The sequence below is a fragment of the Lissotriton helveticus genome, chromosome 3_1 (genome assembly GCF_964261635.1).
Source record: "Lissotriton helveticus chromosome 3_1, aLisHel1.1, whole genome shotgun sequence".
Lineage (NCBI taxonomy): Eukaryota > Metazoa > Chordata > Amphibia > Caudata > Salamandridae > Lissotriton > Lissotriton helveticus.
In genome coordinates this window covers 368,116,848-368,133,079 of record NC_136061.1, presented here as the reverse complement: position 1 = coordinate 368,133,079, position 16,232 = coordinate 368,116,848, and the positions used below count along the sequence as shown (strand labels likewise).

The window sequence follows — 16,232 nt, the reverse complement described above, 5'->3', positions numbered from 1 at the left end:
TACTTATATCTTCAGCATAACATCAGATGGTGTTTACACAGTACATGACAGACTGTCCATTGAGTCCTGACAGCTGTTTCTTCAACAGAAAAGAGACACATACATTTCTAGAGTTTCAGTTATCTCTAAGTGTTGTGTAGAGCTGTGGCAGCTCATAATGAATTATAAAAGATACAGATGTAGTGCTCTACAAAAGTTCTTCCGGTTTCAACACTGTGATCTTATGCACAGATGAATCAAGTATGAACAAAAACAATAAGATCAACAAGAACAATGACCTGCCCATGATATCTCCTCCTCCTTCTTTGCGTGTTCTTGTGTAATTTTCCCCCTTTCTTGCTGTTGCATTACTCAATGTCCCGCATGTGTGATGTCCATGCTTGTTCACATTTTTATATAATCTATATGTGTCCGTGGAATATCGTGGTGCGCCCGTTAGCGCTGTGCGTGGTCCGCTACATCTACCCACTCACCTCCTTCTATCTGGTGCAGTTCTTTTAACCCCTTCAGCGCGGCGCGAATTTTCGCGCTGTGCTGAAGGTTCTAATGAGCCTATGGGCTCATGACGGAACGGTTCCGTCATGAGCACAGCTCAACCGATGCTCATGACGGTACCGTTCCGTCATGAGCATGGAAGGGGTTAAGAGGTTGCCCCAACATGTTGCTATGGGTTCTCGACGCAGTCCTAACGTTTCCTCATGCCTAATGGAGATCCACCTACACTGACCCAGGACCATCTCTCCTTCAGGAAGCAACTCAAGACCTGGCTTTTTGAGCAGTAACGGACCCCTCACCCCCAGCGCCTTGAGACCCTAGCAGGTGAGTAGCGCGCTATAAAAATCTGATTGATTGATTGATTGATTTCAGCTTTGTCCCACGCCAGCAACGAGTGGCGCCATGCTGGTGCATGTGGCATGTCTGCCGCTTTCCATCGCTTAGTTAGGAGCCTTTTAGCTATTATTATCCGTAAATCTAGGAACCTAGACACTACTTTGGTGGCAGTCGTCCGCCTGAATTGGTGCATCAGATATACTGGCAATTCAAAAAGTAATTCTCGACCTGTGCAAGTGTGCACTATTCTGGTAATCGTGTTTCGGTATACTGCTATTTGGGGGCAGCTCCATAGCATATGCACCAGTTCTGCTCCTGGTGCAGCACACCTTGGGCATGGCGCATCTGTACGGTCAAATTATCGATTTATCAGGGCAGAGGTGAGATGGGCTCTGTGAAAGATGTATAGCTGTATTTGCCTGAATCGCATATTTCTAGGTATACATATCGGGCTCTCAAGTAGTTGTGACCATTCCTTATCAACTAGCTGTCACCCCAGGTCTAGCTCCCATTTGCGTTGGAGAGGGTCAAGGCTTATCGCTGTATGTGATCTAAGGGAGGCTGCGAACCATCGGATGAGATGCCTGCCATTCCTCATGACATGCAGATATTGTATGGTAAGGTGAGACTGTGGCTCAGCAGTCATATCACCCCATCTGGTCGCTAGGGTAGTCAGTAGTGAGCGATGCGTTAGGAATTGACCAGGTGGCAACCCATCTTCTTCCACCAGAACAGAATCAGTTGGGTATCATCCGCATAATTAAAAACATGACAGTCCATACAGGCTAAGGCTGCCACTAAAGGCTGAAGATACACATTAAAGAGAAGAGGAGATAGAGCTGAACCCTGGGGGACCCCAGAGGTAAGGGCACCCCTATTTGAAACCTGTTCACCCAGTTGGACCCTTAGGGACCGCCCTAGCAAAAAGGACTCGAGCCACTGGCGGGCCAGCCCACTGATACCCAGATTAGCAATTCGAGACAGGAGCTGTGCATGATTGATCGTATCGAATGCCGCTGACAGATCTAACAAAATCAGGGCGCTTGCGTCTTCGTTATCGGCCCTAACTCTGAGCTCATCAAGCACGGCCAATATCACTAGTTCAGTGCTGTGGTGAGCCCTAAAGCTGTCCTGCCTCACCTGGAGAAGATGATGTTCCTCTATAAAAGATGAAAGTGTTATGAAGACATGTTTCTTCAGTACTTTTGCTAAGAAGGGGCGCTTCCTCTGTACATCCAAGTACGCGATGCACTCCAAACAAGAATTCACGCAATCCCAGAAGCTTGAAAGTTTTATTTATGCATCAAGCCAAAACAAAACCCAACGCGTTTCGGCAGACACCGCCTTGGTCACGGGTGAATTAGTTAATGGCATTTAAACATTCAAACTTACGTTTATCATTACGTGAAAAGTAAACAGTGTGAAATAAACAAAGAAAGTGGACTATTCGCACCATTCTTGTGGGCCAACTAGTAAATACGAAAATGACATACAACAGTATTACATCCGTAGTTCTTAATCAATTAAATATCGGTAATGTGTTGCTTTTCAAATTTATATAAGATGTCATATTTTGACTTAGAAAATCAATACATTTGTACATTTCAAAATAGAATATCATAATCTAATGTGCAACCACGTACCCACATAAGTATTATTAAAAATCCTTATGGCATTTTCGTCACTTTAAAGACTGGAACATATTATTCTTCCAACAATATCCAAAATATTCAAGGGTGGATTATATTCGTTTTGCAGGCAATACTCAATTCCTTCCAAAACAATGTACACACATCAATTTATATTTTATAATCATCGAATAACAACGCTCCCTTTTCTGAGACAAACCTGCAGTCTCAATCCACTTATCTATAGTGTTTACCCTAAATCCCAGCCTTATACACTGGAAAAAACAGTATTCGCAGTTACAATATTTTCTAACATACAGTACTAGCCAAGTGGGTCATTTGAGAGTCTGTTATTCAGCATGGAAAGACGGCAGTATCCATACAGGACTTTAACCAAGGACTCCATTTCCCAGAATGCTAACGTGTTAATTCTCACTGCCCATTGGGGCACACGATGTTGCTAAATGACTGGAGATTGGGGGATTTCAATATTGTCCTGACCTGTAAGCCTATGAAGAAGATTGAATATTGAAACGCGTCCGCAAGGTCAGCTGCTTTATATATATCTGACAGCGCGTTCGCCTGTACCAATAAAAGTGAAAGGGGAAAGCTCCTTACACCTGAGTGCGTCTCAGTTTTTGGACACAACCCCAACGAGCTGGATATATATATATATATACCACATAGCTGTAAGAGCAAAGACATGCACAAATAATTAAATCCAAAACAGATCATGGGAAAACAACATGAGGCCAAAATTGAGATTGAAAAATGAGATAGTACATAAAGATGTCATTCATCGTATGTCGCATCAGCCGATATGGACATGTAGTTCCTCATCTTCATGGAGGCCTCCCGGGGATTTACTCCCAAGCAGGATAACATACTCCGACTCCAGTCGTCTCAATTTCCTCTCTCTTACTCCATCACGAGCATTCTGTGCGAACCTGTCAATGCCAAAATAAGATAATAAATCAGCATTATGATCATGAAATCTCTCCCAATGTCTAGCTATCGGGTAGTTTATGTCACAGTTTTTAATTGATTGGTAATGTTCCAACACCCTCTTTTTCACCCGGCAAATGGTGCGCGCTACATATTGGTACCCACATGGGCATTCAAGTACATATAATACATAGTCATTTTCACATGTGATGAATTCGTTAATACTCCTAGTTTATCCTGTAGGCAATGTATATTCTTTCCTGTTCTTACTACCACAGAAGGCTTTAGAGCGGTTGCACTTGTGGAAACCTCTCTGTTGTTGTAACCAACCTCTTCTGTCAGTGGAGACAGTTCTGTAGCTATGTACTAAAAAATCTTTCAGGGATTTAGGCTTACAATAAGAGAGGTAAGTGGATGTTTGCTCTAAAAAACTACCATTGGCAAAAATGATTGGTCTTGTTTTTCTGCACCTTAGGCACCTTAGGCAACATGTAGAAACAGGGGGCAATAGGTTTCTTCACTAAAAGAAACTGGTATTCATCCCCATTCAATAGTTCTTTTGACTACCACCCAAATAATGTGTCATTATAATTTCTAATAAATACACTGTAAGCATGGTAAGAGCTTTTTTCATAGCTAGTGAAGCTGCATATGTGCTTCTTTCTAATACTTGTTTATATCCCACAGGACCACATTGCCCCCTTATCCGAAGGCTTAATGGTGATACTCTGGTCGTCCGATAAGGATAAAAAAAGCTTCCCTCTGTCCACTGCCTAAATTGGTAGCTCAATTATTGGTAGATGTTTTCCAGGATATCAATAAACACTGTTCACTATATCATGGAATGAGTCTAGCAGGTTGTGTGGCGTATTGGGGTTACATAAAGACTTAGGTTTAAGGCTATGGCTCCCTGTACCATCCAGTTCTAGATACAAGGATGTTATAAAGTCCCTCTCTGAAATCCTCCCAAACGGTGATTCATCCTGTAGCTCCGCTAAGGCCATGAGATCAGGAATATCACCCAGATGGAGTATGTCGAAGGTAGTATCACGAACCGGAGCTATTGCAGACACATTACTTTTATTGCTCTACTGCATAAATACTTTTTGGAGTTTTAGATTAAGTACAAAAATAAAAATGTCAATGTGTGTCCTGCAACGGTCCAGGTTGGCAGTGGGGCAGAAGGAAAGACTCAATTTCAATAATAACTGTTCCTCAGGGGTCAAAATATGGGATGTCAGATTAACAATTGTCAGAAGGTTCTCGCCCGTTACCGCTTCTTTGTCTGCCTTGTGTTTTTCCTATGAGGCACATTTTCTTTCACTGTATCCCCCTCTTCTGGTAGCTTTCCTTTTTTGCTGCCTCCTCCTCTTCCTTTTGGTGGTCTTCCCCTGATTGTCTTATTTGTCTGTAAAAATACAGTATTCATCAATAGCAGTTAAGAGGGAGTTTCCCTTGATGAGCTGGATGTGTCGTCATCTGAAGAGCATACATCAGATCCAGATTCCAATTCTCGGCCAATCGCAGCACCTCATGGCAACGCCGGTGCCTATAACATTGATATTCAGGATGGGAGATCTGATGCTGTCCCTCCCATCCTGAATATTGATGTTCATGATGGGAGGGACATCATTGTCCCTGGAACACTCTAATAATAGTAATGCAACTGTGGGCTTGCTGGGCATTGTCTCTCTAGCAAAGCAGTTCCACCAGCATTACTGTTGCTTCTGGAGCTTCTCCAGGACACAACCCTATCATCAACCACAACTTTCACAGCTTGTTCTGGCCCGCAGAAGCTTTTTTGCTCGTTTTTGGGCAGAGAGCTTTTTTAGAGAGCCCAACATATCTTCTACTTGATCTGCTGCCTGAAAATCACTTCCCCTACTGCCCCTTAAGGACTGCCTTTCAGTCGGGCAGAGTCGGGGTCTCACCCTTTACTAAAAAGTGTGAGACAGTCACAATGGATTGTTGGGCTCGCCATCTCAACCATAATAGTTACACCCTCCCTTCCGGACCTCCCCACTATACTTCCCTCTTCCTGCAAGAAAGTGCACTCCAGACGACGCTTCGATATTAGAGGTGGAGGTGCTGGCCCTAATGAACAAAGGGGTCACCGAAGTCATTCCCCTGGGTGAGAGAAGCCTGAGATTTTAATCCCTTTACTTCTTAGTCCCCAAGAAGGGCGGAGTTCAGTTCCATTTGGGATCTACAGTTCTTGAACCTCTTCAATGATGTCAGGAATCAGGCTCAGCACAGAGGCCTGATCAAGCAAAGGGCTAAGGGGGCTGGAGATTGTGCGGAATGGGACAATGCAAAGTTTAGAGATAGGGCACACTAGACCGCCAACCGACTGACTTTCTGATACGATCACTTTTTGGTTATTGGTACACTTCCAATACAGACAGACAGAGCAATGATTTACTGGCATTCCGTAAGTCCTTAAAAACAGGCTTATGCTTAAGAATTGTGTTGGTTATTCTGATTCTATAGCGCCAAGAAACCCAAGGGTGTATGTGCGCTCAAGAAATTGTTATTAACATAACATATTAACATAACTTCCAGGACATTATAAGCCAGTATAAGAAAAGTTGTGAAATGCAGCCTTTGCCTGACAATGGGCCTTATTTAAATCTTGGTGGACAGGGTTAACTCAGTCTGGATGACGGAGTAAGTCCCCACATGCCAAATTTAGAAATGTTCGCCAGCCCAGCGGAAAGTTCTAGCATGGCAGGAACAGCTGTTACAGTAGTTCCTTTCAATGCATGGTAAATTTGACAGACAGCTCGATCAACACACAAACTCACAACGTTTTTTATTATTTTCAAAAGAAAATCCTAAAGCAAGATTTAATTTTTATAGAAAAAAAAGAATGCCCACTCGCAATATGAGTTTCCTCCCATGGCAGGGGTGGCATTGAGCACCAGTCAATGTCCTTTTGTTATATCCCTTGTTTGACGAGGTGGTCAAGTCAGTTCTCCTTGGACCCACATCCAACTAAGGACTCTCAATTTTCTTCAAGATTCACCTACAACTGTCAGACTACAGTGCCATCTCTGAATATCTTCATTTGAAGTCATCAAAATTGAGAACTCAACCTACTTAAAAGGACTCCAAACTCTTCTAAGATAAGTCATCAAGATAAGTTATTATCTACCTTCTTTCTACAATTTTATGCAATTATACTTATCTTTGAACTATTTTTCCTGACTTACTTTTTGCTCCAATCTATATTAATATTGATAGATACTGATAAAAGACTTATTTAAAGTCAAGCGCTACTGGAGCACTTATTCTACTGACAAAGTAAAAGCTAACAAGTGATTGCCATGGATGATTTTTAAAAGAATCCACCTTTTGGATTGACTGACTTTCATTCAAGATTCAGCGAATGACTTGTAGTGTGGCTGAAATCGTTTTACATTTTACTTTTTTAAATTTTTTTTATTTCATCATTCCAATCTTTTTGCTCGCGCTCGCTCCCCCAGACCTCGGAGCGACTTTTAAAAATCAGCAGTCAACGCTTACCGGCTACCGGCCTACTTCAGAACTCCCTGACGTCCTTCTTGCCAGCGTCTTCGGAGCTTCTCTGCGCGACCAAGCTGGGTTACTTCAGAACCCCCTGACGTCCTTCTTGCCAGCGTCTTCAGAGCTTTTCTGCGCGACCATTCTTTTCACTTCCCCTTCGTCTTCTCGACCAAGACGTCATCGCGCAACGTCCCTACGTTGCGTAACGTCACCGCCATTTTAGGAGTTACCTGGCAACCACTGTCATAACAACATCGCGCTACTCTAAAGACGATATTTTATTAATTTTAGTGCTTTCGCTGACGTGCACAGCTACGATTTTTCAACGGTCATTACGTCTGCACGTTGGTTGACATTCTTATTCCACAGTGCATTCGCTGATGCACACAGCTACATTTTCGTGCAACTTCTCTTCATTGCCTTCACGCTGATAGGCACAGCAACTCCAATCTGACATCATTGGATATTTCTCCTCTGCCTTCACGCTGATAGGCACAGCTAAGTCAAACCTCACTCCATTATTTGATTTATATTGTCTTTTGAAATTTCGTCCTTATTTATTCATATTCAGTTTTACTTGCCTTTTCATTTGTTTTCTGTTATTCGTCATGACTATGCAAACTGCTATTCTTCCTTCTCCTTTCCTTCCAGAACCAGGTTGTCCTAAAATAAAATGGACCCAGTGGTATAAGTCTTTCAACAGCTATACAATAGCTATTGATGGTATCAAATTTCCTCCTGTGCGGAAAAATGCCATGTTATACAATGCGTTAGGCGCAGAGGGTCAGAGGATTTTTGACCATCAACCTAAAATTATACGACCACCCTCTTATGACTGGAATGAATACACAGAAGCAGTTCTCAGGCTAGAAAAACATTTTATTGATGAACCTAGCATAATTGTTGAAAGACACAAATTTTACACTAGGAAACAAAGAGAACATGAGAATATTGATACCTTTTTGGCAGAATTAAGAGTTTTAGCAGCTTCTTGTGAATTTGAAGGTCCTATTGATCAATATTTAAGAGATCAACTAGTTGTCAATTGTCATTCTAATGAAGTCCAAAAGAGAATCCTCTGTGGTAGAAATCCATCACTTGCTGAGACTCTAGAAATTGCAAGAGGTATAGAAAGATCAGTGTCAGCATCTAAAGAACTTAGCGATAATAAACCTTCTTCTTCAGAAACAGTCAATAAAATCTCGCAACAAACTTCACATCCTTCCTCACAACGAGAAAAAGATAAAGTTCCTAATAAGACTGAATGGAAAAGATCTGATAAATCTCTTCAATGTTATAGATGTCGTTCAAAATCTCATCTTGCCAATTCCCCAACTTGCCCTGCTGTAAAAAAACAATGCACCAACTGTAAAAAGATTGGTCACTTTAATTCTGTTTGCAAGTTTAAAGCTAAAACTATGTGTGTTATAACAGAGAACCCCACTGAAGTGAATTTAATATCTGGGGAGAAAACTGTAAACAAAATATTACTATCTGTGGATATAATTAGTTCACAACTAGATTCAGATAGTGGTGATCCTGTTTGTGATATTATAATAGGAAATGTTTCTCTCAAAGTTACAGTTGATTCTGGTTCTCCAGTTACTATTATTCCAGATGTATTTTAAGGAATGGGTTGGGATTGATTTATTACCACCTGATATACATACTGTGGCGTTAAATGAGATTGAAATTGAAATGATGGGATATTTTCTTGATAGTATTACATTTGAAGACAGAACCATTGACACTAAAATTTATGTCTCTAAAAAAGGATATAAAATCCTAGGTTGGAAAGACCAAGGAAAATTTAAAATGGTTTTGAGACCAGGCACTAATAATCCTATTTCTTTGGATCGTTTTGAAAATGTCAGTTCTGTTACCCTTGACCACTCTTCCTTAGACACCGTTATTAGTAAACATCAGGGTGTCTTTTCTGATAAATTGGGGTCGGTCAAAGGTTACAAACACAATATAATACTTAAACCTGATGCAATTCCTGTAATTCACAAGGTCAGACATGTTCCTTTAAGTATTAGAGATAGACTTAAGACTCATCTTGATCAATTATGCAGTGAGGGTGTGATTGAGCAGATTAATTCGTCATTATGGATTTCCCCGATTGTCGTAGCTCTTAAAAAGAATTGTGATGAGATTAGGCTCTGCATTGACCGTAGGTCTTTAAATAAGAACATTCAGATTGATTGTTTTCCTTTGCCTCGCATTCAAGACATGCTTGCTCAACTTAAGGGTACAAAAGTATTCTCTACGATAGATTTGAGAGCGGCATACCATCAAATCGGGCTGAATGATGAGTCTAAGGATCTCACCGCTTTTAATACTCCATTTGGTCCATTTAGATTCTTAAGACTACCATTTGGTCTAGCATCCGCGGCGTCAGTCTTTCAAAAATTGATGTCACAACTTTTTGGCAATGTAAAGGATGTATTGGCTTACCAAGACGACATATTGATTTCTACCAACACTGTTCAAGAACATTTGATCAAGTTAGATCAAGTTTTAAGTATTTTGAACAAACATGGCATGACTGTAAAAAAACAGAAGTGCAAGTTTTTACTTAATGAAGTGGAGTATTTAGGTCATGTCATTTCTCATGAAGGCATTAGTCCTAAACAAGACTTGCTTAAAGCTATTCGAGAGTGTGCTCAACCATCCAACAAGGACCAGTTAAGGTCATTCTTAGGGTTGAGTGAATTTTACTCAAGATTTGTACAAAACTTTGCGTTGGTCAGTGAACCTTTAAGACTGCTAACTAGGAACAAAGTCAAATATGTGTGGGGTAATGATCAAGAGTCAGCTTTTGAGAAATTAAAAGATTTGATCATTTCTGCTCCTGCTCTCAAACTTTTCAATGAAGACTTATCATCTTACATTACTGTTGATGCTAGTAACACTGGTCTGGGTGCCATACTTAGTCAGTTGGACAATGGGAATGAAAATATAATTGCGTTTGCTTCTAGACAGCTTTCGTCTTCAGAAAAAAACGATAGCACCATAGAGAAGGAGGCTCTTGCGTGTGTCTGGGGTGTTAAACACTTTTCCACTTATGTATGGTGCAAAGAATTCGTACTTATCTCTGATCACAAACCTCTCATATTCATCTGGAATGATAAAGGCTTAAGAAATGCAAGTCCTAGATTAGTTCGCCTGTTTTCTAAGTTATATGATTTCAATTTTTCAATGAGACATATTCCTGGAGGAAAAAATTTTAAGGCGGATTTTTTATCAAGATGTCCTGTGAGTACCTCAGTAGATGAATCCATCCTTGATGATAAAGAGGTGGTAGTGAGTTTGGTTGATGGCCTTAAGTTATCTGAAGGGATTATTTCTAATTCTGACTGGTTGAGAGCCTCTGAATGTGATAATTCTCAGATTCTTTTGAAAAAATTGATATCTAATGGTTGGCCGAGAGACAGTCAAATTGATAAGGATATGATTCCTTTTTCTAAAATCAAGGACGAATTGAGCCTTGAAGAAACCTAGTTATGAGAGGGTCTTTACTTGTTCCCCCTATGTCTATTAGAGACAAAGTGATTGCTTTGGCTCACAAGGGACATGGAGGAATTACCAGTACAAAGAAAAGACTAAGACTACATTACTGGTGGCCGGGCATGGACGTCTCTGTTGAAACATTGTTGAACAATTGTGTTGAATGTTCTCATGCAGAGAAATCTTTACGCACGGTCAATTCTCCTTTGTCTCCAGTAAAATTTCCTGAAAACCCCTGGGCGAAACTTGGTATAGATTTTTTGGGACCAATTGGCGGTTTAAACCAAAGTTTTAGGTTTATCTTAACAGTTGTGGATATCACTCTAAGTGGGTGTCTTTCAAATTTATGAAGGATCCCAATACTGAAAATGTGATCAGCTTTTTGACCAAATTATTTAGATCAGAAGGAATCCCTGGGTTTATTGTTTCAGACAATGGTGTGCAATTTGTTTCACACAACATGAGAGATTTTTTAAACAATCTTGGAATAAAACATTTAACCACTGCTTTATACAGTCCACAAGGTAATGGTTTGGTGGAAAGAGTGAACCGTATTTTAAAAGATTCTGTTCAACTTGCTATCTCTTCTGGACAAAACATACAAGATGTTGTGAGTGATAGGGTGTGGTCATATAATAACACTCCTCACTCTACCACGGGTATCACTCCATTTGCCATGTTGCGTGGGAAGGAATCCTTTAATGAATTGTCTCCTGAATGGGTGGTCAGTAAGACTAGGTCTGGAGGAAGTTCTTTTGATTTGGATACTGTTAAGGATAGGGTCGAGAATTCTCAAATCAGGTCCAAGATCAGGTATGATGAGAGTAAACATGTCAAGAATGAATGCTTTTCTGTTGGAGATAAGGTCAGGATAAGGAGACCAGGCAAAGTTAGAGGGTCACGATTTTATCCTGAGACTACCATTGTCAAACTTGGTAAGCATTCTGTCATGGTTTCAGGTGGGAGATGGTGGAGTAACAGACGTATTGCTAAAATTACTGGTGGTAGGTCTGTCCCACCTTCTGATCCTGGTCTGCTTTCACACTCTGTTGAGGGTTCTTATAATACAGTTTCGAATGTTCCTTTCTGTTCTTAAGGTACACTTCCTGTAAGTAATGATTTAACTGTTCCTGATGATGTTTCGGATGGTCCTGAGCTTGTCTCGAATGACTCTTCTAGTAGGGTCAGTTGCAGGCTGAGAACTACTCCGAAATATCTGGATGATTATGTGACTTAATTTTTGTTTTTACAGGTGAGTAGGTGTGTTATATCCCTTGTTTTAGTTCTCTTTAGTTTATCTTCCCTTATGTTATCCTGTACATTTAGTGTTTTATGTTAAGATGTATAATCTCTAGCTTCTTCCCTCAGCTTCTCCCTTATGTCATTGTTGCTTAGCAATATTGGAATGTTTAGGCTCTAGATGCTCAGTTGAGACTGGAGCTTGACAGAGTGACACTCTGGCAGTTTGAGAGCTGTACTTGTTCTTATGAATAAAACTTCATTAATCTACAATGCTGATCCTGTCTTCCTTGGATGCAACACCTTTACCACCAGGTTTTTCCTGGCGGTGATGGGCACTGAAAATTGGCTGTATGTCTGCCCATCTAAATTAGGTGAGCATACATTCAGCCAAAGCTCCCACAGCCCTTAATCCCTCAGAGGGGTTTGACCACAGCAGAGACGAAGTAGTCTGCGCCGTCGTCAAACTATGATCTGCCCAAATCTAATTCAGACAGACCTATAATGTTGGTGGTGAGGGAACACTGTCCCCATTGCAACGGAGTTCCCTCTCTGGCAGAATATAGTTTTGGTGACAATGTGTTGTGAGTTGTTGTGGCTCTTGCCTTCAAAACAAATCGCACCTGTTATCTGTCCCTCACGTCTATTGTTTGTTTCACTCTCAGTTCCCTCTTGTTAGATTCCCTTTCAAACCTCTTTTCACTATATTTAGCTTTGTTTTGCTCTATACCTTTAAGTAACTATCTTTTGCTCACCTCTTCAGCTCCTGACCTGTTTGGTTTGTGGTGGCATCTTGGAGTCCTTTTTGGCCACCTGGTCTGCATGACAACTCAACACCGCAACACCTGCTGCTGAAGCCAGTAAAACTGCATCACTTCTAAGTCTTATGAGTTTGTTCTGGCTAGGACCATTATGCCTGTAGTCCTCTACTTCCCCTACACCCGGTTTAGTGACCATCCGTTCCTCAAGCACCCAGTTTGTTCTGCACCATCCTTCACCTGAAAAACGAATTCCAAGAATAAGATCCAGTTTTAGTGTTTCTCTGTCAGTCCACTTCCCTATCCCCCCCCCCTGTCCGAATCTACTCATGTCTGAGTAGGCTTTGGACTGGCTGGCTGGTGAAGACAGTGGGTGGTCCCCTGAGTCCTCTGCAGTTACAGGCCAACTTTGTTATGGATGCCTCCTCATTCGGCTTGGATCTTCGTCTGGGCACGATGATGGTACAAGGCCTTGGTCTCTTCAGAACAACAGATATCCATATTAAGGAACATCTTGGACTTGCTCTGGAGGGCCCAGCTCACCCTACACCTTCCACTTGTGGGAAGATAGCTGAGGAAACAAAAGGGATTGAGGGGACCTTACTGCAGAGTAGGTGTATTGCTGCCTCCTCCCAAAACCCACAATCGTTGCTTGTAATTGAAATGAAGACGCAGAGCACAAATAAAGGCAGAGCGATATTCACAATAGTAGGAAGTAATTCTTGAAGGCAGACATGTGTAGATGGTAAGTGTGGTCTGCCCACTACAGCTAAAGATTATGCAGCTTTTAAGCAAACGAGAGTAGGTTCAGGGCAGAACTGGGTTCTGTGTGTTATCTGTACTTCACAGAAGCATGCATCCATGCCCCCTTACCCGAAATCCAGTATTGTAACGCAGTTGTAGGTATGGTTATTCATTCCATGCACATAATGCTCTATGATGTTTTCATCTCCTCAGCTGCCGGGTGGTGACTATGCAGAAAAAAGTCACGGTGGCATTATGGTTCAAAACAAAAAGTTATTTTACAAGTGTCTAACATTCACTAAACATAAAGACATTGCACATGTAACATATATTATTTCTTACTGTAACATATCTAAAATTCATTGTTTCCAAAAATAACTGATACTGTTTCGAATCACTCAAGGAGGATCTTTTCAAGATATCCTCATAACAGCCAAGCCCATCTAGCCGTTTACCAACATTTAACTTGTATGATTGGCCTTCATTATTTGCTAACTGTAGTTACATGTAATATCATCACTCTTAGAGCAGCAAGTATGTTGCCAGAAAAGGTTTTATTCTTGTAAGAGTCACCTAGTCAGTTCCCACTTGAAACAAAAAGAGTCACCTCCTCTTGAAGCACAGTCCTTTTACCCTCATCCCAATCCTCAGAACAAAAATGCTCATAACTACAAAGTTTTCGACTTGTTCTTCCCTAGGGTGGGGCAGCTTCACATGCAGAGCTTCTGGCACATTCACATTGTTGCTAAGGCCTGATGCAGAATGCATCCACATACTAGACGCCCTTCTTTCACAGGACACATCATCCATTGTTTGGACTGCATATATAAGAAGAGAGGAACCTCACTGTCACCCACATGTTCTTCTGATCCTGCACAGTAGGTTAACAAGCAATACTCAACTCCATGGAGTCGCTGACACGCCATTTCCCACTCTCTGCAAATCGGACAACCACCTTTCTTTTCACATAGAGGCCTCCTGGGCAGCATAAGGACCTCATTGATGACATCTCAGATCTCCTCACCACCTCGTCCATCTGACATGGCCCTACCCTCTTCTACCTCCCAGACAATTCAAACTAAACAAAAACCAGGGGATATTCTCTTCAACCTCACTGACACACTCAATGTGGTACAGCATGTACCACAACGAACACACACAATAGGTCACATCTTCTACCTTGCCTTCTTGACATCACCGCCAATCCAATGCAAACCAACTATACCCTTCAATTGCAATCATTCTCACACTGCTCAGCAACCTGCCAACAAACTAAGGTCAACACAAAGGACCAAACCTTCAAATCCTTCAAAGACTTCTCTGTTAATACTTGATGTCATCTCTCCCCCTATCAACTCCACATCCAGTGCTAACATCCCCTAAAAAAACGTAAACACTTTTTTGATAAACTATGTGAACATCCATGCCCTAATTAAAACAGGCAAATGCAATCACCATGGAAACACCCTTGCTGACAAGAAAATATCCATCCACAGACAGGAATGAAACGAAAGAAAAACAGAACAGAACATTAATGTACGCCCAAGCACAAAATAAACAGCAACATTTTGAGGTGCTAGGGAGCATTTTATAAAAATGTCCTACACAAGATCACAAACTGCATTGACACATGAGCTGAGGACCCAAGATTAGTTTGTTTTTTCATTCTCAGTGTAAGTGTCTAGAAACATGATATGTTAGTGTCAAGAAACATAGAACCGACCCTCTCATCCGTCTAATTTAAATTAAGGCGTGTTGGTGGAGTATTGTGGTACAGAGATGGGGACAATTTATATAATACTGGGTGCATTCCTGTCAAACCGGCGACCGGACGGGCCCAGGGCCCCGAGATGCTGCCCTCTTCATGACTTACTCCCCTGCCTCACTCAGAAACCTCCAGCGGCCTCCCTGTGCTCTCTCATCCACAACTTGGGACCGTCTGGCGTCTCTCGGCATCGCGGCCGACTTGCCTTCTCCCAGACTTACTCGGGTACTCGTGCCTGCCCCTGCCCAGCCTGAGACTCGTATTCGCATACTGTATCTCAACACACGGTCTCTCCCCCAACACCACGCTGATATCTTCCTTTTGTTAACGGCCGAGAACCCAGATATCCTGCTGCTCACCGAGACCTGGCTGTCTGATCTCTCCCTCCCTGACATCCTGGCTGCCCTACCCCCTAATTATTACATGCTGAACGCTAATCGGCCTCACGGCCTCCGCGGCGGCGGGGTTGCGGCAATCATTCGTAAAGACTTACCTTTCATCACGTCTTCGTCATTATGCCTCCCTGACGTCGAGAATCTCGTGATCAGCCTGCCAACTGAAGCTGGCGCCCTGACCCTCATTGTCCTATACCGTCCCCCCACTCCCATGCCTTTGTTCCCCGCCGCTCTTTGTGAGCAGCTTTCTGCCTTAATGACTTCCTCAGCCCGTGTTGCCATGTTCGGTGACTTTAACTATTGGTTCAACCACGCTGATGCCGGCCCCCACGCTACCGAATTGTTTGAGGCGCTTCTCAGCCTCAACCTGACGCAGCATGTTACCTCCCCCACTCATACTGGGGGTAACATCCTAGACCACATCTGGACACAGGGGGTGTCGCTCTCTGGCCCGACTATCTCCCCCTGCGTCTGGTCTGACCACTCATTGATCGAATCATCTATCCTTGTAAAGGGCCTGGTCAGGCCCCCTCCCCGGCACGGAGGGTCCGCTCGGAATTGGAAGACCCTTGATTTATCTGCCTTCCTCTCCTCACTTGCCGAGACTCAGCCTCCAACTCTCGACACTTTAGATGTCAACACCATGGACGCTAACATTTCACATTGGCTCACGACGGCCAGCGACCTATTTGCACCTCTGTCCTGCTTCCCTCGAACACATTCCAATAAGTCTCACAAATGGTATAACCCTGCCTTGAAACAACAACATCTTGAGCTGCGCCAATTGGAGCGTAGATGGCGGCGTAATTACTTCAGTTCTGACAGGGAAGCGTATGTGTCCACGCGAAAAGCTTACAAAAATGCCATCACCTCCACCAAGTCTGCTTTCATT

General features: G+C 42.3%; 1 long non-coding RNA gene across 1 annotated transcript; it reads right to left on the bottom strand.

Annotated features, from left to right (window-relative positions):
* Window positions 1–2,109: 2,109 nt before the first annotated feature.
* Window positions 2,110–13,415, bottom strand: LOC144822481 (uncharacterized). The gene is made up of 2 exons (XR_013608630.1): window positions 13,310–13,415; window positions 2,110–3,406 (listed from the first exon to the last, which is right to left on the bottom strand). It is a non-coding gene; the product is annotated as an uncharacterized LOC144822481 (long non-coding RNA).
* Window positions 13,416–16,232: the final 2,817 nt, after the last annotated feature.